This window comes from Melopsittacus undulatus, chromosome 6 (genome assembly GCF_012275295.1).
Source record: "Melopsittacus undulatus isolate bMelUnd1 chromosome 6, bMelUnd1.mat.Z, whole genome shotgun sequence".
NCBI classification, from domain to species: domain Eukaryota; kingdom Metazoa; phylum Chordata; class Aves; order Psittaciformes; family Psittaculidae; genus Melopsittacus; species Melopsittacus undulatus.
This window is the reverse complement of record NC_047532.1, coordinates 13,592,730-13,618,846: the sequence shown is the minus strand read 5'-3', so window position 1 is coordinate 13,618,846 and position 26,117 is coordinate 13,592,730. Positions and strand designations below refer to the sequence as shown.

Below are 26,117 nucleotides of genomic sequence, written 5' to 3'. Positions count from 1 at the left end.
GCCTTCTCTGGGGTGAATTTAATACTTCCCTCCAAATATAAACAGCATAGATCAGGCAGAGCACAGCAAAGTTCATTTCTTTGAGGCCACTTGGCTAGAGGCTTTGACAAATGCCTGTGATGGTAAGGAAATGTAAACCAGTCCCAGGTGGAACCATGGCTTTGCCAAGTCTCTCTGTTCCCCTCCATGAATTTTGCCACTTTGGTGCTCAGAGCCAGCCAGGAGCAGATCAAAGGGCACCCTCAGCTGGCTGCTGGCCATTGTAACTAAGCACCTTCTCCTTCAAACCACAAATGGCAAGGGTGCAACAGAGTTTTCCTATCCTTTTATTTCCCTTTTTCTCCTGGTTCAGCGTGGATGACAAATAACGTTTTAAGCTCATCGAGGAAATGACCTCAGATTTTAAGTTCTTTCCTGGGGCAGCTTTGAATATTTAAATATATGTGTGTGCTTTTCTGCTTCTTTCTTCTCCCCTGCATATCCGATAAACAGCTTCCGCTCTAGAAACGAATACAGGATGGTATCATTGCTCAGTGAAATGCACTTGTTGCTTTAGTGCTTCTTGTGTTTCTAAGGGCTCACTCAGATTTCACTGAAGTTGGCTTTATTTCAAAGACTGAGATGATGGATCACTGGGCTAGATTTCTCCTCTTGCTTTTACCATTCCAGAGGTATATAAGGCAGAAAAATTAATAACTCTGTGATTTTACTAGGGAATGTTATACATTACCAGCGATGCACTCTTGAATGTAGGTATTTACCACGACCGCTTTGCTGGCTCATTTAAGCACTTCCCTCTCTGTAAGGTCTGGGACCTTAGAGCAGCTCTGTCGGGTGGATATAGATTAATTTCTGTTTTATGGAAGGAAGGAAGAAAGCAGAATTTGTTATAGGGATAGGAATCACCTCACCTACTCATAGCTACCCATATGAACTGCCTCCCATTTTAATCAATGAAGAGGCACTGGCACCTCCATGGTACAGATTGTAGATGTCCACAGGCACCTCTAGAGATTTCATCCTCTCTTCATGGACTACAGGTGTAGTTTGGGCATAGTGAGATGAAATCTGCCCTCACTGCCTTAGCTGAAGGCCCACATTTAAAGTTTACAGGATAAAAAGAATTAAGACTTCCTTTCCCACATGTCTGAGCTTCATGGTCACTTCTTCAGAGTCCTAGCACTTGGCTGTGAGCTCAGCCCTAAGCAAACTCAGTAAGACCAGATCTCTGAGCCGTCTACAGAGAAACATTTGCAGAACAGAGATTGAGGGGTTACACATTGTGGGAATAATTGTGTCAATAATGAAAAGATTTAACTGGAGAGAAAAAAAACAGTTATCCAAGGAAAGAAATATAATTTCAACCTGAACATATCGTAGGGATGATTATTATTAAGGATATTGTTATACTCAGACTTTTTTGTTGCATAGAGTAAGAAGTATTACGCAGTTTTGTGATCTTTCATTAGCAATAGCCCTCCCAGGCCAGCAAGCCAGTGTCCTGTGAAAAAACATGTCACTTTTTAAAGACTACTCATCACAAACCACTTGATTTCTTCTGATCTTATCCAAAGTCCTCCTATAAAACTCAAGATAATTAAAACTCTCACTTAAAACAGCCTGAAACTTGCAGTTTATCTTCGGGTGGGGGGAGAGGGAGGGAGATTTACAGTCCGTTAGATCTTCCTTAATGTGATCTGCAACTCCATCATGCAACCTCCAAAGTAAAATGAGGGAGACCGTGGTGCATGGTGTGCTTTGTTTCAGGGATGTTGACTCAATCTGCACCTTTGAAAATTAACTTCATTTCTGTAATGTTTCTGAGCACTTCACACAAAAAGAGTCAGAATAACCCTGTTTAAGAGTGATTCTGAAGAAAAGGGATCCACAGGAGTGCTAAGGAGGGTTAGATACTGAACTTGTGTCCAGACCTCAGTTAGTGACAAAAGTATGACATTTCCATGACTACACAGGTCCAGCCATTTTATTAATCCCTTTGCCACATGGATGTAAAGCACTACTTCCTCCTTCCTCCAGAGAATTCAATCATATGGTTTGTGCACCAACAGTGATAAAAAATGTGCCATTCAAGTTAGATTCAGGATGAAGGTATTTAAAGACAAGCAGAAAAGTTAAGGCAGAGGCAGTTGGTTATGGGAGACTGCTAAAGACCCCCAGATGAGACAGGCTCATTGCCTTGAGACATGGTGTGAATAATGTTTCGGGGTTTGTTTGTTGGAGTTGATTTTTTGAACAGCTCAAATGGATATTTTCTATGGACATGCACTGTTGTGCTCCATCCCACTGGTGCACACATTGCACCCATGAGGCAGCATTTGAGGCTACCGGGGCATAGGAACTCATTTCTTATCCAAACCATAACTGAAGAAATTTCACTGCCAAATCATTACAGCTGACTCCATTTGACAGTTTGGACCAGGATGAATATCCGTCCAGGGTGCTGGGAATGGGAAATGGGGACACTGATCAACTAAGAAGAGCTATGCTTAAAATGACACTGTTCTGTGCCAAATCTCCCAGAGCACAAATTCATGGAGAAAAGGAAATGGTATATCTGAAAACTGAAATAATGTGAAGAGTTTCTAGCTTGCAGCTGGAGATGCTGGTTATACATGTGCCGTTTGGGAATGCTGAGAACAGGACATGTCCTACATCTGAAGTCACACACCTGAGAATCTCTTTTAGTACCATTTTAATGAACTGCTTATATCATCAAGGAAGAAAAAACCAAAGCAGAAAGGCCAGCAGATGAACTCTCAGCCCAGGGCAAAGCAGCCAAGTCATAGCTGAAAAAGAAGAGCAGTAGATATCAAAGTAAGGATGATGTGATTTTCAACACACCTGGATGTCACATCTTCTCCCTGCTCATCGTCAATGTTCCATGTCAGCAGAAATACGTCTGACCCCTCAAGGGCAATAGCAAAGACTTGGGAGCAGATCCAGCATGCAGTGAGAGCTTTCAATAACCGCAGCGATCATGAGCTCAGGCCTGGTGCGATAGAGTATTGGTTTGCTCATTTGGGTTTTGTTTCTCAGGTAAAACTTTTCACCTCCTCATTCGGTGAGAACAAGTCATTAGACGTTTTTAGGATTCTGACTTGCTTGCGTGAGTTGACAGCCCAAGAGTATTTGCCAAAAGTTGGGAAAAGGCCAAGTTTTCATTAAACCTCTTGTAAACCCCAAACTGCCGTCCTGCGAGGCTACATCTGGCAAGGAAGCCATCTGCGATTCGTATAGTCTTGCTCCAACAAAACGACAACAGTGTGAAAAACTCTTTTCTCTGCTCGGCAGTGAACTGTAAAAGTAACATTAGTAATAGCTTCTGCAGGCTCAGTAATGACATAATTGACATTGGCTGAAAGCACAAGCCCCAACTGCGAGGTCTTGCCAAGGCTCTGGATTGATTCATATCATCCTTCAAAAATACAGGTCATAGTCAATAGCCCTCTTGGACGCTGCTTCTCATGTCGATGTTGAGACTGCTCTCCTTCTGAGCAGTGTCTGCAATGAAATCTCACAGAGTATGAGCCTCCTGACCCCAGCCCTAGCACAAAAAGGGGCTGTTCTGCTTGACTGAAGCCATTTGCTTGATCCATAAACAAGGTCTGTGTTTCCAATTGTTTAAAAACCTGCAGTTTTGCAGAGGAGCACACATTGCACCTAGTAATCTCTTATATCTATAGCAACATGACCCGGTGCATTTTATTTAATGCAGAGCCCTGGTAAGGAGACTGGGCTTTAAGCCATCTGCACATATGTTTCTTGGATGCCTGATATTTTCATTTTGCTTCAGATGAGCTGCACTGTTAGGGGGCTCCCATTTATAGCATCCGGGATTTTTTCCAGTATAAGTTGTGCTCACCCCGTCTGCAAACCTCTCTTTTCCCCTCAACCCCCTTCACCCCCATGACTTAAAAAATACAAACCCCAGCAGATGTCCATTAAAAAAAAGTGAGACAAAAAGCACTGATTTGCTCAAATCTCTCGCTAAAGAAACCATTCCCCAGCTCCCTTTGTGTTTAAAAGCTTGAGGCCCCTGCTTTAGAGAAATCCTAGAAATAAGATTTAAAGACCTCGGTGGGACCGTGCAGTGCTGAGAGACTGCGTGGTTACTGATGGGGAATGTTTAGAAAAACAACACCTAATGCCACCAAGGTTTCCATTCGCACCTCTCCTGTTCTACACGTTCCATGGAGAGCCTGGCTTGCAATGCGGGAGCTTTTCCTGTGTTGTTTAGACAAGTAAGTGACAAAAGAACACTGCACTGGGGACTGAAACCTTTGCTAAAGCTTTAGAACTTTCTGATTCAGGCAACAAGAAAGTGGGGGTTTAATCAGCTGAAGGAAACCTGAAAGAAGATGAAAAAGGGAAAAAGATAGCAAGGGACTATCGGGTAGCACAAACCCGAGTGCCTGATTCTGACCCTCCCCTGCGGCGTGAGTGAATCCACATCTGTGAAGATCAGAGGTGGCTCTTTGCTGAGTGATGGGCTCCAGGATGCAGGAGGGAAACAAAAGAACACTGGTAATGTGATTTTTGTTTAAAAACATGTCAGGGCCAAGTGGCCAAATCCGGACCGGTGTCAAGGGGGGTACCTCTCACATTCCCTGCTGCTCAGAGTGCCTGGGAGTTGGAAAAGGTAAGAATCAAAGCCCATACCTGAGCTGAGATGTGATGGGCCAGATATTGTTCTTGTTGGAGATATTAACAGGGGCTGGGTTGGCCAGTGAGAAATCTCACTATGCTGCTTGATGTCCTCATGAGGTCACCTCTGCTGCCACCTCATTGCAGCATGGGTCTTTGTCCCTGTGCTTGCGAGATTCCCAGGGCCAGATTAGCAAAGGGATTTCTCTGAGCTTCATCTTTCCTGCAGTTCCCTCCTCCTGACAGCCCCAGTGCCAGAGGCAGAGCCCACACAGGCTGCCAGACTGATTCCATTTCTAAAGCCAGTGCTTGAAACCAAGGTAGGGGTGCTGGGAATTGCCTCTGAAGATTCCCTTCTATGGCTATAGTGTCCATTGGCTCTTGCCTTTGGCGTGGTTTGAAGCTCCCATGGGCCACAGTCTGTGGTCTCTTTTTTGTTTCACACTGTCTCTTCAACATGAGCCTTTGGGGTATGTTCATGGCCAGCTTGTTGGGTGGGAGCTCATAAGCTTGCTGGGTCTTGTCTGCTAGCTCTCAGCTGGCAATACAACACTGCTCCACAAAGGGAAGGTCATGGTCCCCTTTCAACACCGATGCTGCTGGAGGCTTACACAAGTCCGTCATGAGGCAGGGATGGGTTCCCAACATGGTTTTGTAACATGGATACGCTGGGACAATAGAACTCAACTGACGTTTTCCAAAAATAAAGCCACCCTGTTCCCAGCACAGCTGGGAAGACTTGCAAGACTTGAAAGGCTCCAGTGCCTCCTGTGCAGCTGCTGGCTCTGTGGAACATGTCTCTGCTGCTGAGGAGGGACCAGGAATGCCAGACACTGTCCATGTCATCAAAACAGCCCAAGGACATTTCTTGGTGTGCCCAGGAAAATCCAGGCCTTTGGGACACAACTGGCCAGATTTCCTCAGGTAACGTGGACTTGGGGCCAGCCTTCGTGGTACATTGGACACCTTTTTACACTGAGAAATTCAGCTTGATGATAACCTGTGAACCACTCTCCAGGGAGTTCCCTGGCCCTTCCAGACTGCCGTTCTCTCAGGCTGGCTGAGTATTAGTTCATAAACCCTGCTAAAGCGGGGTTAGAGCTGATTGCAGAAGGGAAAAGTGTGTAATGCAGGCAGGGAAACAGGCAGCATGAGCAGAAATCTGGTCAAGGGTGGTCACTTCCTTCATTTGTATGAGGATTCAGGAAGTCCATTACAAAGTACTCCATCACTGTCACTTAATTCCAGCTAGATTACAAAAGATAAATAGCTCAGCTCCTTCTACCCCCTGCCAGCGTGTTGCAGAGAGTGGTGCTATCAGCTTCTTGGTGTGTGCCAGGTAGAGTTTCCCAGGACTTTAAGGAACTTTCCTTTACTCTCTAATACCTTAATAATCTGAGCTAAATTGTCATGGGAGCTGTTAGTGTCCTTCTAGTCATATCAATGGGGAAACATATGGTGAAACGGCAGATGAACAGCATCATGTTTTTGGAAGGCAGGAATGAGACCATGATGCCTACAGGTGATCTGGTTGCACTGCCTGGAGCAGGCATCTTCTTTTTATTAGGTAGTTTCTCAAGCCGGTGTTACTGTCACTGCACACCAGAGGCCATTAATAACACTGGATACAACACTGGGGTGATAAGCAAGGCCATTACACGCTGCATTCCTGTCTTTGGCCCCAACCTTGTGGTCCTAAGGAATTCAACCTGATCTCCAGATGATTTGCAGCCTTTTCTTTTTCTTTTATTTAAGCCTTTCCCAGGTAACCTGACTTTGATGTGAATTAGCTTTGAATAGGCAAGCCGAATTAGCAACCACAAGCAAAAGTGGATATTTGCCAGAGTGTTCACACTTCCACAGCTTATTTACACAGCTTGGATTAGAGCATCAGGTAGCCTGGTGTTGTTATTGGGACATCTTGTTACTATTCATATGACCTCTGCAATTTCAGCAGCTCCTCCACTTTCCCCCAGGACTATGATGTACTTCACATGGCTACCCACCAGGTAAGATGTAGGGGGGTCTGGATGAGGTGTTGCTTCATGGAGGGTTAGTGGGGCAGACTTAAGTGGCTCAGCCACATCTTTTCCCCATCTGGGGTAGTTATAAATGCAGAGGTTGATGGAGGGGATTTCTAACATAAGTTCATCCCTCAAAATGAGGCTTTGGGAAGAGAAGGACTGTAAATGAACTCAAATGTGGTGAACAGTTTCTGTGAAAAGAGGGAATGCTGGCCCTGGAAAATTTCCCTACTTTTTTATCAGTGATTCTTAAAGGCAAAGCTTGGCCATGGAAAGGCTGCAATGTTCCATTTTGTTGTTTTCTGAATATCCACATGTTTCAGATCTGCTTTTCGTAGTGCTTCAGTTTCAAAAAGTAACTTGAACCAAAGAAAAAGGTTATCCAAAAAGATTATATAGCCCCCAAATGAAGCAAAAGTACTTATCTCATATTTAGCCAAAAGTTTCAGATTGTTTCACTAATGAAATTTTCTAACATTGTTTCTCCAATTCACTGCTAAAACAAGTAAGATATGATCATTGGGCTAGACACAAACCAGTATTCTCTCTCCAGTGATCAGTGGACTATAAGAACTAAAGGAGAAGAAACATTAAGCTGAGATGTATTTTTACATCTAGTGTAAGTGTAGTATAAATATTAATATTTTGCTGTACTAACTACTGGTCCTTGAGTTTATGGGCAAATCTTGGTGGTAAAGGCAATGGTACCTCCCTGGCCGGGGATGCAGTGGCATGACCCTATTTCTGTCTTATCCTTCAGAGCGGGTCTGACTGAGGATGCCAAAATACCTGGTGGGCCCTTCTGCTCTGTCTGCTTGGCTCCTGCACAGGGTGGTGAGCAGACAGATAATGAAAAAAAGGGTCAGGTAGCTGGGAGAATAGAATGTCAGACCTAAGATCTTGGACAGAAACGTGCAGGTTGTTTTGATCAACCCCTTTGAGGGATTGTCTGCTGAAAGACTTGGGCGCTTCTGTACTTTATAGTTTGCACATAATAATTTATGTACGTTGTCCAGCATTTTTTATTGTAATCACATAAAGGGTCTTAGATCACAGGTGAATCTGGATTTTGTGGTCATAGCAAATACAAGGATAAGCCCTACACTTTAACAGAAGAAAAGCATGGCCTTAGAGCCATTTTTTTTCCCATCTGCTCCTTCAGGGCTGGCCCTTAATTCACTGCTGGCCAAAAAAAAAACCCACAAAGGCTTTTTTTCTTTCTTCTTCCATAGTTTCTTATTCCACTAAGTATGTATTATTATTTTAAACTTAATGGGAATTTAATCAGAAAGGAGTGACGCAGCGACTAGTCACCAGCTGAGCTCTGCAGAGCTCTAACGGATGGGGGCCAAGCCCCAGTCCAGCCTGCCAGAGCTCTCTTTTTGGTTTGGAAATCATTACTGCTGCCTCCCGTGGATGGCTCCGTGGTCATGGCAGCTTATTACAGTAACAGGGGGATTAAAACCCTTCACCTGCTGTGGCTTTCGCTCAGCTTCCCTCCCCTCCAAGTGCTATCTTTGCTGGAAACTGCCTGTGAAAGCCCAAAGCATCTTAAAACTGCAGCAGATGTTTTGCTTTAATGGGGGAGAGGAATAGGGGAGGAATTGATGACAGGCCATGAAGAAGAAAGGTAGGAGGAAAAAACAGCAAAATGGAACCATCCCATCTGCTTTTATCCCTCCATTAGCTGACATAGTAAATATGGGTGGTGCAGACTAGTTTATCTAAGAGGGATGCTATGCTGCTGAGTGGAGAACGAGCTGAAGGTGTTCACTGAGTACTTCTCACTGACTTAGAGCACTTCCCCCCAAAAAAACAAACACAGAAAACCCAGGAAGGTTCCAAAATGACCCTGAACTAAACTCAGACCCATTTGGTGCCTCATTAATATCAGCCTAATTTTATATCCTGTTCTCATGCCTCTGAGTTCAGCCTGAGATTTGGTTTTAAATGAGTCTGAAATTTGCAGTTGTTCAGGTCAAGGGTTTTGCTTTGGCTTAGCTATTCCTGGCTGTTCCTGTGCCACGGGAGGTCCAGGAGTATTTCCAGGTTTATCAGCAACATTTCTTCTGAAAGCTGCTCCTCTAACCCTGCATTTTTGTGTGCCTTGCTGATAACCCGTGTCTGAAAGAATGGTGAGACTGTGTGCTTGGTTGGGACCCACCTGGGTGTAAAAGTAGTACTTGCAAGAGTGGGCCAAAACTGACAGCTATATTCCTACTAAGTGGGCTTCTGAGCTAATGAAGACATTCAGAAGTAATGAAGCAAATCCTCAGTGAAATACCAGGGAGATGCAGGCTCCAAGTCCTGCAGCGGGGATTATTTATTGAGTGTTTTCCCCCTCCTCTTACATTCTGCATTCCTCAAGTGTCTTTTAATTGAACAACAAACTCCACTTTTTCTCCTCCATCCCCATCTGAAGGTGTCCTCTGTTTTCTCCTTCAGCTTTGACACTCCAAAGCCAACAGTAACATCAAAGAAATCTGCTGAACTTCCCAAGTTAGCAGCAATGGAAAGGGAAGGTGAGATGCCAAGGCTGCTGTGGTACAGTATGAAAGTAGGAAAATTTTGTCAGTCTGGTTAGAAGAAACTGTAGACACATACGGCTAACACAGGCACCAAAACCACTTCCAACAGATCTCCAGCTCACAGGACTCTTTTAGAAGACACACTGATTATTGCTTTTTCAAATGGAAAACAGGGATATTGCCTATTTCTTCTAGTGCAGAAGAAGAAACTTGGTGTGCAGAAAACCCACCTGCTTTTCATTTTTAGCACATTTTTCCATTATTGAGAAGGACTGTGGACAATTGTGTAACTATATAAAAGCTGTTTTATTTTGTCCCAATTAGGAAAAAAATGATATGTCCGATTTGCAACTGTTCTGAAGATAAAATGTGTGACAAGAAAAAATGGCTCTTTTTCATCAATATGTCTTTTAGCTATGCTTTTAGTGGAAAAAGTGCTCTAAAGAAGCCTAAATGTGACTTGAAGTCTGATCCTCTACTAACTTGGCAAATACCTGAGGATGAAGTATGGAGAAGAGCTAACCTATAAAGTATCCTGTACTTTAACAGCCTGTTTCTCCATTAAGCATTTTTAGACATCAATAGAACAAATCATCCTGTATTGTATGTTACATGTCTGCGCTGTTAAAACATTAAGGATTTGTCAGCTTTCTACTTTAACCCTTAAAGATGGGGGCTGGTGCTCCAGCAAAGTCATTGTCCTCTGGCTTTTGTTGGAAATCTACTGTTGATTTTATGGCTGTGCAACCACATCATCCTTTGTTTTCACCCTCAAGAAGATCCAGGCTGCTGGTGGTGATTTTATTACAGTTTGCTTGTGAGCTCCTCCATGGACCAGGATACTCTCAGATGAAGAAATGCATAAACATTAAGCAAAAATATACCATGGGCCTTTATAATTCCAGCCTCAACAGGGCAGGTTCTATAGGGCAGGGACAATCCTGCACAATGTTGGCAAAAAATCCACCTGTGGACCATTTGCTGTATACCTGTCCTTGGGCTCTTTCACATGGAACAGTAAGTTCTAACCTAGGCAGCTGAAGGTACAGGAGTGTAGGGGTAAGTGGGGTGAGCCTGTGTTAAGAGGAAGCAAGCTCCAGAATGGCACTGCTGCAGCTTGGGTCTCCTTCTGTTGACAATGGTTGGTTGCTCTGGCCAGACTTTGAACCTTCTCACCAGGAATTCTGGCGCCATCTTAATTTCTTCCTGCTTCATTCTGGGGCTGGGTGACTCCCTGTGTGTCCTGCCTGACCTGGGAAGCACCGATAGCCTCGCCAGCAGCTCCCACTCACACAATATTCATGCTGTTCTCATTGCTTCCTGCAAGCGTGACCTTGAGATAACCACCATCCACTCTGTCTCTGAGTATGGCCTCCCAAGCAGGTTCCCACCAGGCAGAGGCAGTGGTCTGCTTGAGTGGTGGCTGCTCTGTGGAATTGTCCATGTCCTTATCTCAATCCATAAGAAATGCAAGTTAATTCACTCCAGTTTGAGTGATGAGGACTCCCTCATCCTCATCACACCCAGTCTGAGTGATGAGGACCCCCTCAATCTCCAGAATGGGACATGAGGACCCCCAGGTCTCATCACTGTTATCCCAGCACCATCAATGGGGCAGGGCTGCTACCCTGGAGATCCTCTCATGCTCAATCCTATGACTATGTTAGCCTCACAACAAGCCTTTTAAATACCTGGTTTTGAGTATGGTTTCATGGTGGCCCTGCTTGCAAATAGAAACAAAATAAGAAACTCCTTCCTGCCCTTTCCCAATGCCTGGAACTTGCCTGTTCTTCACAACTGTGTGTTAGGTGATGGCAAAATAGCCCCCATTCAAATTAACTCTCTCTGTCTCCCCCTAAAAGCATTGATTATAGCTCAGATCATTTCCAAGATCTGGCTCACACCTTAGCTGTATGATCTGGGCAAGGGGGATGGTGGAGGCAACACCATTGTGAAGATGCAGGTGTTTAAGCTGACCTTGTATTGCAACAAATTATTCACTTTAATGATTCAATCATTCACAGCTACCTGCCGGGGTGACAGCAGAAGGCAAAATCCCTTGTCTGGTTGTGCTAACCACAAACCCAGGGGTCCTCAGGCTTCAGCTGTGGACCACCAGGGCCGCAAGACGTGTAGAAAAGGGTTGTGAAGTGATTGCTGACTTTCCTCCTTGTGCTGGACAACCAAACACAAACATGCTCTCAAGAGTGAAAGCAAAAAGGAAAGCCAAAAAGTGTTTTGGGAAAACTGTGCAGCAAACAAATATGCCTCATAGCTGCACCTTATTGCTGGCCTTCTAAAAATAAGGGAAATGTGATGGAACAAGGTGGACTCTGGGTCTTCCTCAAACAGGCTCCATGAACCTCTAGCTGAAAAAGCTGTGGAGGCAAACTGAATTACTCCAATATTTATGCCAAGCTTTTAATAAGTGAGAGGTAACAGCTGCAGGACTAACCAGGAAATAACTGAGTAGCCGGTGCTTGACCAGCTTGTGGAAGGTGTTCGTGAGGAGCTGGTGACTGAGCCCTGTGATGTAGGTGGTCCCTTCCAGCCCTACATGCCTAGGAATGGCCGTGGCTCCCTCCCAAGCGCCGTCGGCACTAATGTATTTACGTTCCTTGCTATGGTATGTGAAGCAGCTTCCCTGGAGCCAACAGGTTTTATACCTGGAAGTCACATAAGTGACTCCCACGTGAACCTGAGGAATTCACCTAAGCACCAAGATGGTGATAACACCAGCAAGGTCTGCAATCACTGGCACCATGTTGCTCCATGGAGAGAAACTTATCACTGTAGCACACCAACAGGTTACATCCCCCTATCCCCTACTCCTATTTTAAAGTGTTTTACTCCTGAACACAAGGAAATCTCCCCGTCTGCTGGGGAGCATTTAGCAGAGGAGTAAACAGGTCCTCCTCTCCTTCTCTTTGTGTTTAAACATGGGAGTTCACATCCTCTGCCTCTTCCTCTGCTGCTGGCCCCCTGGAACAGCAGAAGCACACCCCAGGGACGGCACAACAAACAACGCCGAGGGGCGGCAGGGGCAAGAACAAAGAGCCCTTCAGCCCTGTGAAAACCTTGTCCTGGAAAAGGGAGTCAATCCCAAGGCAGTGCCGGTGTGGGGGATTAAAAAAGCACCAGGAAAGCAGAACAAAAGGGAAGATAACGAGGCTTCAGTGGTCTTCTCGTGCATTTCTTAGACTTCGTGCGTATGTGGATTCCCATATATGTATTTCCAGAAGGGATATATGAGCCTTGTTTATAAAAATTACAGGCTTGCTTCCGAGTTTAACCTCTACCCTTAAAACAGCAGTCTAGGAATTGCTTTGTGCAGGGCAAATCGTTCCTCTGGCCCAATTTGGGTCTGAAAGGAGTAAGTAATTCTAGATTTTCTCACCTATCTGCTACCTGCTTTTGTCTCCCTGGAAAGGGAAGAGCTTCACAAAGAGCTTCGCAAAGAGCTTCAGGCCTTGCTGTGATTGTATCATTCCCATCTTGGCATCCATACACCGGCTCCTCTTCCTGTATCCTTCACACTTTCAGTGCCAAGTGCCTTGTACCTACCTCTGGCACTTACCCTTGTAGCTACCTCTTCTAGTTTTCCTTTTAACTACCTCTTGTAGCTGTTTCTTATAACTACCTCTTGTACTTATCCTTGTAACTAATGCCTGTAGTTATTTCTTGTAATTACACTGGTTGCCTTTGTACCTGCAGCTCTTGCTGGCTGTAGGTACAGCTCCCAGGAACTATGTGATGCCTATGATAAATATATGTGTCTAAATGCCTAAACCATGCTGTGTAAATCAGTGGAAGGGTTAGGTATTTATCAAATACATATATTAGAAACGTGTGTGTATATATGAATTTCAATGGTGCTGTCCCTCCTTAAGCCTGGAATAGGCTTTTATATGTATATGTGTATGTATATCTAACCCTTCCTCTCATTTACACTGCGTGGTTTAGGCATGTAGACATACATAGTGGTAGACAGGAATGCAACACCAAAAGAGCTGCATTTGCAAGACTGTTAAGTTTCTTCACAGGAAAGGCATGAATTGGAAGAGGTGTGCAGCAGGACTGTAATTAGGAATGGGCTGTTGGCCTCTTGTCCTGAGAAAAAACAATGCCAGATTGGGTTATGTTTTAACAGCTGAGATGGTAAACACACCAAAGTATGAGGGTTAACATTTCCCATTTGCATTTATTCTTTGGATATCACAGGGCAATGAAAATTAACACCATATTATGCCTGGAATGGGAGCCCTCATCCAATGGCTCTGCTTTGGTACCCATAAGAGTCCACCCCAGGCTTAAAGAGGGACAACAGCATGAAAATCATTAAAACTCTTAACTGAAATACATTCAATGTTATAATATTTGCCCCTCTCTCAGACAAAACTGCTGGGAACACACAGAGGTTTGCCCAATCTTGTACTGCTGCACCTGATAACAGAAGAATCAAACCAGATAGTTGGATAAATATGAATTTTCTTGCCTTGAATCTGTTGTTTCAGTTCATATGATTCATTGAACAATTCCACTGGAGCCTGTAAATAACCTCCCCCTCCCACCCCCCATTATTACCCTAATAATTCTCCTGAGATTGAAAATGGGTTTATTTTGACTCAGAGATTGTAAAACCACAGGAATAAAACAAGTTTAGGCTGCCAGCGCTTTATTTAATATCTTGTTCTTTTGCTGAGAATAACTTCAGTTTCCTGCCGAAGAAGGAAACAGTGTTTTCCTTGACTTAAGTAAATACGACTTCCCCACTCATACATTTTCCCACTGCTGGAAATAGGCAGGAATTTTCCCAGTGCATGAAGTCTGCAGCCCGTGTGTAAGAGTTTGCTCTCCACCCAGTTCACATTGGGCTGGCTTGGATGGGTTGGAGATTCCCTGATGGAGGTTAAGTCCTTATGGGCATGCCAGAGGCTTGGCAAAGCAAATAGAAGTGCCCACCAGCTCTCAGCAAGGACCTGCCCCTGACCAGAGAGCTCTGACTTCATTTTGACCTCAAAGCAATGCTCCTCTGTGTTCATTTTTTTTCTATGATTTAAGTCATTTGGCTGTAACATATAATCAAGACTTCCCTTACCGAGAAGAGCTACAGCAAGAACAGAGGGAGTAAAATATAGACTACCCATGTAATGGGAGCGTGTGAATGTGGGATGGGAAACACAGAGGGAAGGACAGAGATGCAGTATAAAAGCAGCATTGACATCGGGAGCTATTTCTCTGGCATGTATATAATCACACCATAATATCCAGTTGGAGAACATGGTAGAACATTTCAAACAAAGGAAACAGCCGGTGCCTGGAGCTCCTCTGCATATTTATTACATCAACATAATGATACAGAGAAATAGAAGAGAGGCAGAGGCTGGCGTTACGAGCAGGTGAGTGTTGCTGCTACTGTGTGTAGCACTGCTGGGAATGTGCCTGGCTCAGGCTTGGTGTGGAGGCTGGACTTTGGAGAGTATATTGGTGAATTATTGAGGGTTTAGGGAAGCGTGCATGAAAAATGATGCTTGAAAACCTGCCTGGGGTGAGCGTCTCAGGAGTTCAACCAAGGAGAAGAAGAGCAAGAGGTGGCTCCATCACAGCTGGATGGCCCCCCCCCGGCAAGGAAAGGGTTGCTGATGGCAAACCAGTCTTTCACTGAGCCAGCAGAAACGGTGCTAGGGCTGGAATCTCAACCCAGATAACATCAGGATGAATGGGAGGTGGAAATGTTAAACCATTTCTAATCATAACCCTTCTTAATGGGCAACTGTGAAGACTGCTCAGGAGGCAGGATGCTTCTCAGGGCATTTAGATGTCTTTTCCTCAAAGACATACTCTAATGCAATCAGGGAATTACAGGCTTGATGCAAAGATTATACAATTTAATTATCTAGCTTCTGTTATGCAAGAGGCCAGGAAAGATAACATTCCTGCCAGGCCTTTCATCGATGGTGTGCCTGTTTGCAAAAGCACCAAGTGACTTGGGTCTCCCTCAGTTTTCAGGGGTCCTGCTGTAAGATGCCTGACTTTCCATGGGGAGGTATCATCTGCTTCTGGGAAATCCAGCATCTTCCAAGGTTTCTCCATCTATCTACCCAAAACTGAGGCCATTTCCAATTTCTGTTCACTTCTGAAAATGTTGTTCCCATCACTGCACCAACAAATGAACTCCAGATTTTGAAAACTTAAACCCCTAGGAACCCCTAAACCCCCACTTTTTCCATAAAGACAACTACTTTCCTATAACTTGGCTCTTTCAGACAAAGATTTCCCAGTGCACTCTCGCCATAAATGAATGTTTTCACCTGAGGAAGACATCTATCTACTTCCCTACCAGGGCCATTTCTCTTCTCACTGCACTCCCAGCTATCTTGCAGGGGGTTTATCTATTTATCTTTTTTTTTACTCTTCTTTCTATTACTGCTGAGGTGATGGCAATTCCCTGTAACAATATAATCCTATGTAATTTATCATGGTCAGACTTTTCTGCTAATGCAATGGAGTCCCCATTAGCTGGAAAAGAAACTTTTACAGGCAGGAAAAATCAGTGTAAGCCACATAGATCTTGCACACTACTGCAGCTGAAGAGCTGATGGGGGGAAGCTCGCCTGCTGCTGATAATCAGTGCAATGTACCGCTGCTGTGGTCTACTTATAACCCTTGAAATGAGGTTTTAATTCCTGAAGTCTTGCACAAACAAAAGACTTGCAGAGAGGGAGAGACAGTGGGGTAGGGGGGAGAGGAGCAGTGACCTTTGCAAGTGAACTCACAAGGAAACAACAACGTGCCTCAGCCTTAGCCTGATACTTTATTATTCTTTTTTCTTCTCTCAGAATGAAGTTGGCTGTTGGAAACCCAGAAGCTCTGGCTGTCAGACACCGGCCAGATCCCGTGAGCTTTGTTATTCCAGCGTTCAAACCCAGATGAGGCCAAGTCACGTTCAGATTTTAGACATGGCAATCGGGTCTGGGTCCTCATTGTTCTGGACTGTATTTCTGCCTACCAGGTACCTTAGAAAATATAAGGAGGTGGCCAAGGTGATGAGCAGATTTTATCACTGGAGTAAACTTTATCTGTGCTCTGAGCCTGGCGTCCTTGTGCAGTGCACTGATTTCTTTGCTGGATCTTTGTCTAGAAACCTACAGATTAAAACACTCAGAATGAATAACAGTGAGGAATGAGGCCTGTTATCCTATATATACATATATTCTATATCACATATCATGCATGCAATATTATGATAAACACTTTTCTTTTTGATGGCGACGAGACACAAAAAATAATCTAAAAGCCCCAATGATTCCCCAGCTTCTCTGCATCTCCCTCAGCTTCTTCCTCTTTTTCTCTTCTTGCTCATGAAAATGTGCAAAACTGGCAGGCTGAGGCTCCAGTTTGGGGGTTGCCATCATCTAAAAAACCATTTATTTCCCCCTTACTCCAGGCTGCTTGCCACAAGCACTATTTCCCAATGTCCCCCCACCTCTGCAGCAGAAACCGCCGTTGGCTGCTATGGTTCTTGTGTGAGACCCTGCACTTCTGAGAGCAAACAAAAAAACACCCAAGTTGCTGTCTCTGGATCCGAGCTCTTCCCCATCAGCTCCCTGGCTCCGCAGAGAGCACTCCCATTTCAGCCCTTGCTGGAGCTCCTCGGGGTAAGATTGCAAGCGTCAGGGAAAGACACATGTTTCCCATTATACGCCTAAGTCTTCGCAGAGCCCTGGTGACAAGAGATCTTACAAAAGAGCACTGGGTGGAAAGGGGCCGCAGGTGGGGGAGGGACTCATTAGAGGGGCAGATTCACAGGAGGGAACCCTGTTATTAATAATATAGGGGGGATAGAAAGAGAATAATAGAAAAACTTGTTGATTTAAGCAGAAACAAACAGAAATCATTCACCTTATGAAATGCTCTCCCAAGCTGGCCAGGTCTGGGAATATGTTCATGGTGTTTATTCAAATGCATGCTGTATCATACGAAGCTGCTGCAAGAAAAAACACTCATGCAACACTTGTGTATATATAAACCACTTGATTTAACCCAAGAATAATTCCCAGCACTGTTTTTACACACCGCTGTCCGTTTTCCTCACCCTGCTTGGAAGCATTCCCTTGTTTCCAGGGCTGTGTTACAATCCCATTTGTTTGTCACTGTAAAACCAGCTCATTACGTGGCTCTTCCCATCCCTGCTGTTACAATACAGTATGCAATTTTGCATTTGCTTATGACACACCATGATCCGAGCAATATAAATATCATGGCTGATCTGGTGTTAATCATCTTCGTCCTGTCTGATGGGAGGGCAATTGAAACTACACTATGGCTCTGCAGGTTATTCATAGCATCAGCTCACTAATTTTTAGTGGAATACATTCGCATTTGAATGGCATGTTTATTGGAACTTCTTTTGCAGTCAAAGAGAGTTATTGTGGGCATGGGCTAAATGCATTCAGCCATTATATTCTGCAAGCCGCAGTTAAATGCCAGACTAGGGTTGAACTGGGTTTGAACAGCCTATCTATAAAATCTCCTTCATGTGTCACCAAGAAAGACTGCCTAAAGAGTCTACAGCCTACCAGCTTAATATATTAGCCTAATACATTAGCTCTTAGCTTAATATTAAAATAACAGTAATTGTCAGAGGTACAAATGTTGCGGCCAAGCAGAGAGCACTTGGAAAACGCAGCCCTTGAAGGGAGCGGATCGTCAGCCAAGAGAAATAAATTACCTTCAGCTCCCAGCACACCAGCTGTATCTAAATCAGATTAAACGCACAGTGTCCGTAGACTGGTTTTATCTCCTTGGAAGAGAAGGAGGGTTTGTAGTGCCACTTGATGGCAGGCGGCTATCGAGGGTGCTTCACTTTGCAGAATCCTCTGCCAGGCCAGAAACCAAGATCTCCTGGTCCCATCTCCCAAGGAAATCTACCTCTTCTTCCATTTTCTGTCTCCATATCACACTCTAAAGTGGTGGTTGCTTTGCATGACAGTGTGCCGTACTTCAGCTCAGGCACTGTCTCTCTGAGCAGCCGCTGATGCTCCAAGCCCTGCTCCTGAGGCGCCCCCGAGGTCAACCATGGAAGATATCCATTTGGGAAGTGAATTCAATGCAAAGATCCTTTTCTTTGATAGTTTTTATAGCCCAAAACACGTGCTGTCAAGGAGGACTGGTATTTAGATGAGCTCCATTGGAAAAGAGACTCCCGACACTTTCCCACCGTGATGGCTCTATTAGGCACATTAGCACCTCCATGCCAGATCCTCCTTCACTGAGGGCAAACGGCCCCACTCTGGATGGGTTTAATTCCTCTCCCTGCCCTTGGGAGCTGTGTAAAACAGAAAGCAACACACATTTCAGGTTCGCTGGGGACATGAAACTTGGCCAGTCTTGCACAAAACTCAGTGGAGACACAAATCTGTCCTGGGAGCTGCCAGCAAGCACAGCCCTGGCCCCCAAATAATCACTGTTACGCCTCGCAATAAAATGCTCTGTTGCTTCTGCAGGACACGAGGGATTTTAGCCTCCAGTTCAGGAGTTTGCAGTCTGCAACCGTTTGCCTTGCAGTAGCCCAGCTGTTTTGAGAGGAAAAAAGAAAACCAACCCAGCACAAAGCACAGAGATCAGCAGAGCTGATAATGTGGCTTTTGTTGTGAGCCTGCCCCTCCTCAGATGCAAAATGGAATGAATAGAACCCAACCTAAAGTAATTAGAGTTGCAAAGTGCACCTTTGGATTCAAAAGAACCTGGGAGCCAGTCTTTCTTTTGTCCCCCTAAGTAAGGAATAGCCTGTTCTAGTGAAGGAGGACAGGACAATAATAGCAATAAAAGCTTTCATTGAGTTGATTCAGACTCATTAAATAGAGTGTAGACTTGCAAAATGGTGAGAAATAACATCTTGAAGATCTCAGCTCCTTGCTGACACCAAAATGTGTATCAAAAACTGGAATAACTCCCACTGGGATATTTTTGCTCAGACTTTCCACAACGACAGGCAAAAGCCCAAAGCATTGTTGACTGCAAAACACAAATGACTTTACGCATTATGAACAACTCCAAGTACTGAAAACTGCTCAGTAAGAACCAAGAGGATGCTTTTTTTTTAAAATCCTTTTTGTTCTCTGTGTTGTTTGGTGGTTTTATTTTCAAGAGGACAACATTTCTTATTAAAAAATAAATTTATATTTTTTCCCAGACCTCAATTTTGGAATGAAACGGGAATCTGATTAAAAGTGATGTGCAGTGAAATGGTACAATTGGATAATGCAATATAAATGTCTGTCTTAAGAACATAATGCAGAGGACATTTTTAGAGACTCATCCTTTTTGGTTCTGCTCTCTTGAGCTCTGTTTTTGTTTTGCAAGTCTTTTGCTAGAGGCAGTGACAGTGAAAAGGCTCCACGCAAGGTTTAAATATGGGCAGGAAACTTCCCACATAAGGACAGGCAGATAAAATTGCTGAAGCTTCAAAACTTAGCCCTGCTTGCCAGGAAGTGGATGTGAGACCAACACCTTTCAAAGCTGCTAAAGATAGGAAGACAGCTCGGGTCTTGTCCCACAACTGGTCACAATCCAGACATCGAGGGATGTAAGCATTTTAAACCCCTTTTGGAGAAGTAGTTAAAGTGGGAGTCTTCTGGCATGCAAGATGCTGGATGAGCCATGTGTTTGTGAGCAGTCTGGACCAGCTGCACCATGACCATCAGGGATGGGGTGATATGGTCATGAACTCTGATACACGTCTGGGGTTCCCACATCTCCATTGAAGGGCCTTTGTTTCTAAATGCACTCACTTTCATACCACAAAATGTCTTATGATGTCAAGCAATCTTTCTTCAGGAAAGCTTTGTTAGAAAAAGCTTGTCCCCATGAAATGCTTCTTTTTGAAGAATACAAAGAAAAGATAAATAAAGCAGGAGTTCACCCAAAACTTCCCAGCTGTCTCCTCTCCATTATGTTTTGGGCAATCTCATGCTAATCCATGTATAAGAGTAGATAGGTAGCTATGGCTCCTCCTTTGAATAAGGTCCCATGGAGTTCCTAGTTCCTGCCACTCCCCTCAGCTGACCCCTATTTTGGGACAAAAAAAGATGTTTACCTTCCCTGCACTTCATTTTCTCTGCTGGTAATAATGGGAAGTGATGATTGCTGCCTGCTTTGATGAAGTCTCCTGTGATCTACAAATGAAAAATGCAGTGTAAATGCAAGGAATGTAATTATTATTATCACCAAAGAAGCTGCCTGGTGACCTTGGAGCTGGTTTATAGATTCCTAATTGCTTTGGATTGAAATGGCGATGAGGCAACATGTTGAAACATGCAGTCACAGTCTCAATATACCCAATCTGGTCTTGGGGGACAGTAAATATTGCAAGAGTGGTTAACCCGTGTTTCAGGACATGGCAATATCTTTGCCTTTGATAATCTTCCGTGCTCCAGCTGCCCCAGTGATGCTGGGATTTGGAAATTCCCAGTCAATACTCCTTCTGGCACACAAGTCAGGTTAGTTTTCAGCCTGTGTTTTGCTACAACAAATTGTGTCCAGGCCTCAGGAATGAGAACCAAATACTATTTGACATATACAGAGAGTATTTAATTTCAGAAAGAGCCTTTGCGTATAGCAGAATCACACAGCAATGAGGAGCCCCTTCCAGCCTGAAAAACAGCTGCTATTTAATAGTGTATGATCACTTTATGCTGCCTTTGAAAACAGAGGGTGAGGATTCGAATGCTGCATCCTGTTAAAATTACAGGAGAAGCCCCTACAGACTGAAAGCCATTTTCCAAATGGGAGTTTAGCTGTAATTATGGGTCAAACAACTCCTCTTAAGTAAAAAGTCCCCTTATTTAATGATGTGACACAGCATCGCTGTAGGGGCTTTGCTTTTCAGCAGTTTTTTCCTACCTCTCATTTATTAAACTAACCTGGCCAGAAGGACAAAACAACACAACCATAGGGAGGGTTATAAATCTTCGTGCTTTTGGGTAGAACTCAAGCCCTAAGTAAAGAGAGGTTGGGAAGCCACTTCCTCCATCAACAGGTTATTCCATAATTATCCTCTCCTGGGCTTTCTCCACCTTCGCCTGCAGCCTGTAGCCAGAGTTAGAGCCAAGATCCTGTGCAGAGTGGACACACCACCAGGTCCCCTGTTTCCCGGCGTTGTGCAATGCAGGCTCTGTTATCAGTGTCCTCAGGATCTTCCCACAGCTGAGACAAAAGGTCTAGGGTTATTTGCAGATGTCTATAATTTGCAGGGTCCTCCCTTAGTTTGATTTGCTCTTAAATATAGGACTGGGATCTCCTGTACAGAGTCGTTCCTCTTATTGCTTGATGTTTCCTGTGTACAGAGTGTGCTGTCAAAACAAATATTCCCCTATCCTTGTTTACCATGTTCAAGTCTCTGGCATCTCATACATCAGGCCCAGCTTCGTCCCAGCTCCTTACGATTGCTTGAATAGGACCTCAAAGGCTTTTAGCTGTTCTTTTCCCCCCAAGAAAATGAACCTGATCTCTAGGATGTGACATTCAGCTTCTTTTCATGAAAACAGTGGTTAGAAATCCACTTAGCTGCTTGGTAATATCAGAATCATCTATCATTAGCTTCCAGCCCATCTCCCTGTAGCCAAACTGGCTCCTGGCTGGTTTCCTCCATGGATATTTCAAGACTATCATAGTATTTATCTCTCCTTCCTTTGCTATTTGTGTGCTAGATCCTCAGGCTTGTGTTTCGTCACTGTTTTCATTGCTTTTCCCATGTTTCAGCAACAGACAGTACTTACTCGCAAGGCTGTAGCTAGAGAAGGGGACCCATGTGCATGGCAGGACTGGGACTGTTGCATCCTGTGACTGTTCTCAAGGTCCCACTTGAGGTGGGGCTGGGTTTCTTCTGGGTCCAGCCCACAGACCTGGCCTGTGCACCAGTCATTTCTCACCAGACCACAGGCTCTGTGATGGAAACTACTGAGCTTAGGCTGAGTTTTCTCTCCTTTAGGACCACAGGCTATTCTGGACTTGTGAGCTGCAAGGGGACAAACCTGATGATTTATCCACTAAGCCACATAGGCCCCTCAAACAGCTCCTTAATGTGAAACATGTGCTGCTGAGCCCCGGCAGTTAGTTCTCACTTTAACTTAGCCCCTGTTTGCTCAAACACTGAGCGCATTCGGACAACAGAGGTTTTATGGTAAGGAAGGCAGCATTCCTGGAAATCCCGTTGCTGTATGCTCTGTCTGCTGGCACTTATTTTGACTCTGGCCTTAGTTATTTACAGAAGGCAAAGGATGTTTCACTTTTATCTTATTATGATGGACTTATGCAGATTAAGCATTATATGACTTACGCTATTTATGGCAAGCACAGTGTCTCAGTAGCAGAGCATGGGAGCATGCAGGGCTCATGCTCAGGACATGGGGCCCTTGCATAAAAGGTTATTTAGACCCTGTGCTCCCGGTTAGCATCAGCTCCTGTTAAAATCTGCAGGATCAGAGCATCTACATAACCTCATAGAGCAACACTGAGATTTCCAGACCTTCAGGTACTTGACAGGTGCCACAGAGCAAACTGTGTTGGAAACCAGAGCTGTGTGACTTGTATCACTGGAGTCATTTTAAACCCCATTCTTCATTATTGTTGGCATATTAACTCCTACTTCACCTCTCTGCATTGCTTTAGAGACAGGATATGGGTCATTACAACAAATATCACCTTCCTCTGAGGTTTTAGCACAAGGATAGCTGCATCACTTCTAGCATCCTCTAAGCCCTTAGGAGAGATTAGCTCCTGGTGTCTGCACAGCCTGGGGCAAGGAAGAAGACGGGTAAGGTTTGGTAAGGAACCTGGCAGCTATGCCAAGAGGACCAGTTTTTCTGAGCTCAGGAGCAAGGCTCAAGGCAATATCTCACAGGTTTGGAAGCAAATGCACTCACACGGGTGCTGACTCGGTGAACACAAGCTTAGCTCACCGTACTTCTCCTTCTACCCAAGCTGATGGGCTGGCTAAGAGCAAACCTATGCTTACTATGCTTACTTAAGAATAATAAATCTCCTTTTGCTGTTTGTACTATGTCTTGAAGTACTAAAGAAAATAAAAATATGTTTCTTGAATGCTCTGACATTATAAGTGGTGGAGTCAAGGACACTTCTTCTGTGCTTAGTGCCTACAACTATGTAGGGCTGCACTCTCGATGGGCAAATAGATTTGCACAAAAATGTTTAACATTTCCTTGTGGGGCTTGTTTGGAATTTCCCATTCCAGAGGGAAAAAAAATAAAATAAGAAGTTAATATTTTGATTTTCTGTCTCAATTCAGAAGGAAAATACACAGTAAAATATTAGAATTTCTCAAGGGAAACCCCAAACTCAAAGCTGCCTTAAGAAAGTGAGGAATGGCTAGGAGAAACCCCAAACACTTTTGATAACTAGAAAGACCAGCAAATTAGCTTCCTTTGCATAAGGTTACCTACCTTGGCTGATAGTGTAGATAAAGGGAAATACCATACTAATGTCCCTTGAGGATACACTTCCCTTCTCTGTATCCTTGAGGATACACTCCTGACACCAGCCCCAAATTCCTGGAGTACCTAAACCCAGCCATTAAAGGTTTTTCCATGGGCAGAGTGACTGCTTCAGAACCAAACCCATCTCTGTGCCCCAACCTCACCCCACTCCTGGACACGTTGGCATCATACAACTAGTTTGTCTCTCTGTGTTCTTAAGCTACCTTCTGTTTCATAACCCCCTTGATTGCCTGGCTTTTATCTGCAAAAATGTATGCATTTTCCTTCATAACTAAACATAAAGCACTACAGCTGATATATGGTCGTGAACCATACCAAAAGATCTCCCCTTCCCCATTGTAGGAGTGAGTGCCAGGTCAAGTGGAGCTCAATCCAAGCAATTTTTCCCCCCTTCTGTACTTAAGCAAAGCTAGCTGCTCATAAATATAACCAAATTGGGAGAAAACATCCTGAGGCAAACTGAAAGCTCATTACAGGTCCTGTGCTGGAAATGTTTTTGTTAGGTTCCCATTAAAGCACAATGTGTATTTTGGGAGGTTGGCTACAGGCAGCCTGTTCTCTCCTGACCCCTCTGTCTCCTTGCAGAGGTGCCAGCCTGTCGAAGGCTGTACCGCTATGTGCTAATATCTTCTCCCAGAGTGCTCTGACGAGTGCTTCATTAGCTTAAGCACTAATCCATGCTGCCTTGTACTTAATTTGTATGGAGACCTGCTCTGCAAGAAAGCTACTTTCCATGCTCTTTCCCCTGAACAGTTAATCCACCTGCTCAGTGCCCAGCTTGGCCCACTTCCGTAGGGAGCAGCTCTCTTCATTGCAAGATAAGACATGCATGGCTTAATGCCTCCATTAAGCTTGCCTTCTTTATTCAAATCTTCCTGCAGGAGCTTAGAAAGGCAGTTGCCTTCCTGTTTTCAGTGCCAGTTCAGACAAGGAGCAGGCACAGAGCTATTTGAATATTCTGTCCTTAATAAATAGGACTGAAGATTTAATCCTCTGCAGAGCATCCCTGCTCTTACCTAGTAGCATATGGTGGGTGGAAAGTCTTCTGCAGCCTTTTGTTCAGCTCACGTTCACTTGTGTCTGTACAGTTATTCGTTATCAACTGCTGTCTGCCTTCAGCAAGGTCAAATCTGCATTTGGCTTTGCTCTGGCTCTACTGGTATGTCAGTTGCAGTGCAAGAACTTAGCATAGAGGTAACTTCTAGTTCTTTTGCAGCTCCTTCGGAAAGCTGGAGTGATTATAGATAGTCATGCTGTGTGAATTTTAAGGTACATGTCAATCCATGATAAAATCTTTCCAAGACTTCTTAGCCCTCCAGCTTCACTTCATCCCAAGAAGTCATCTCCAAACCTCTAAGACTTTTGCCATATGTTCTCTAGCCCATGGTGGCCCAGTTCACAAGCCTAACAGCATCATACCTGATTTATACCAAGTATCAAGTGACTTACCCCTCACCCCCAAGCTTGGAAGTGCTGCCTACCCATCAGCTTCGCTTGAAGAAATGCATCTTACACATTGTTAAGGAAGTCATTAGCGTTCATTTTGAAAAGAGGCCTCTTCTGCAGCTATAGACAACCCCTTGAGAGAGGGTTATCTGTTTTTCAGAAGTACCCTGAGGTCTAGCAGATAAGATGCCTGACTGAAGAAGGCATGACAGAGGGCAAATGCTATCAAGCTGCTATTCTCCTGGGTCTTGGAAGGTGGAGGGGTTAAGGCCTGATAAGGAATCTCTCCTCTTGGAGAGCATCAGATTAAATATGACCTACAAGGAGAAGGTGCTCCTATCTAATTGCTTGTACAAAGCAAAATTGGTCCCCAGCTGGTCCCTTCCCCGCTGATTCTGTGTTAACTTGCAGCTTTTCTTATGTTCTTGTAAGGGAAGCAAAAGCCTGAGCGAAAACTGAGCAAGCTTTAAACTTAGAAGTGTTATTTATGAGGAAACCCCATGAAAAGCTAACCAGGGGATTCAGCTATGGGAAAAATGGCATTGATTTAATAAGAAAAAGCTTTTTTTTTTTGATAAATAAAAGTAAAGGCATACGGGGCATGGGAACACAGAAGCAGTTAGTAATGAAAAACAAGGGAAGCATTAACAAGATATTTTTAACAGTGAGACCAATGAGCCAGTGGGATATCTGGCCAAGGGATGTGGTAAATCCAATATAATTTGGCACCTTTACATCAGGCCTGGATGTCTTTCTAAAGGACTTGTAGTACCTTAGCCATAGGCTATAAGACTACATGTAAAAGCTGCTGGATTGTTTCTGAGTGAAGGATGGAGCATCCTACTCCCTGCTGGTCATTGCATTCATTCATTTGTTTATGGATAGTGTTGGTGACTCTTAGAAACAGGGGAGTTGGACATGCCATGTCTAACCAGCCC

General features: G+C 44.3%; 1 long non-coding RNA gene across 2 annotated transcripts; it reads right to left on the bottom strand.

The window, feature by feature from the left end:
* Window positions 1-16,012: 16,012 nt before the first annotated feature.
* On the bottom strand, window positions 16,013-17,348 carry LOC115946849 (uncharacterized). 2 transcript variants are annotated; one of them, XR_004080866.1, is made up of 3 exons: window positions 17,294-17,348; window positions 17,120-17,204; window positions 16,013-16,362 (listed from the first exon to the last, which is right to left on the bottom strand). It is a non-coding gene; the product is annotated as an uncharacterized lncRNA (long non-coding RNA). The 2 variants fall into 2 exon arrangements; XR_004080865.1 differs by having other exon boundaries at window positions 17,120-17,201.
* Between the last annotated feature and the right edge of the window lie 8,769 nt (window positions 17,349-26,117).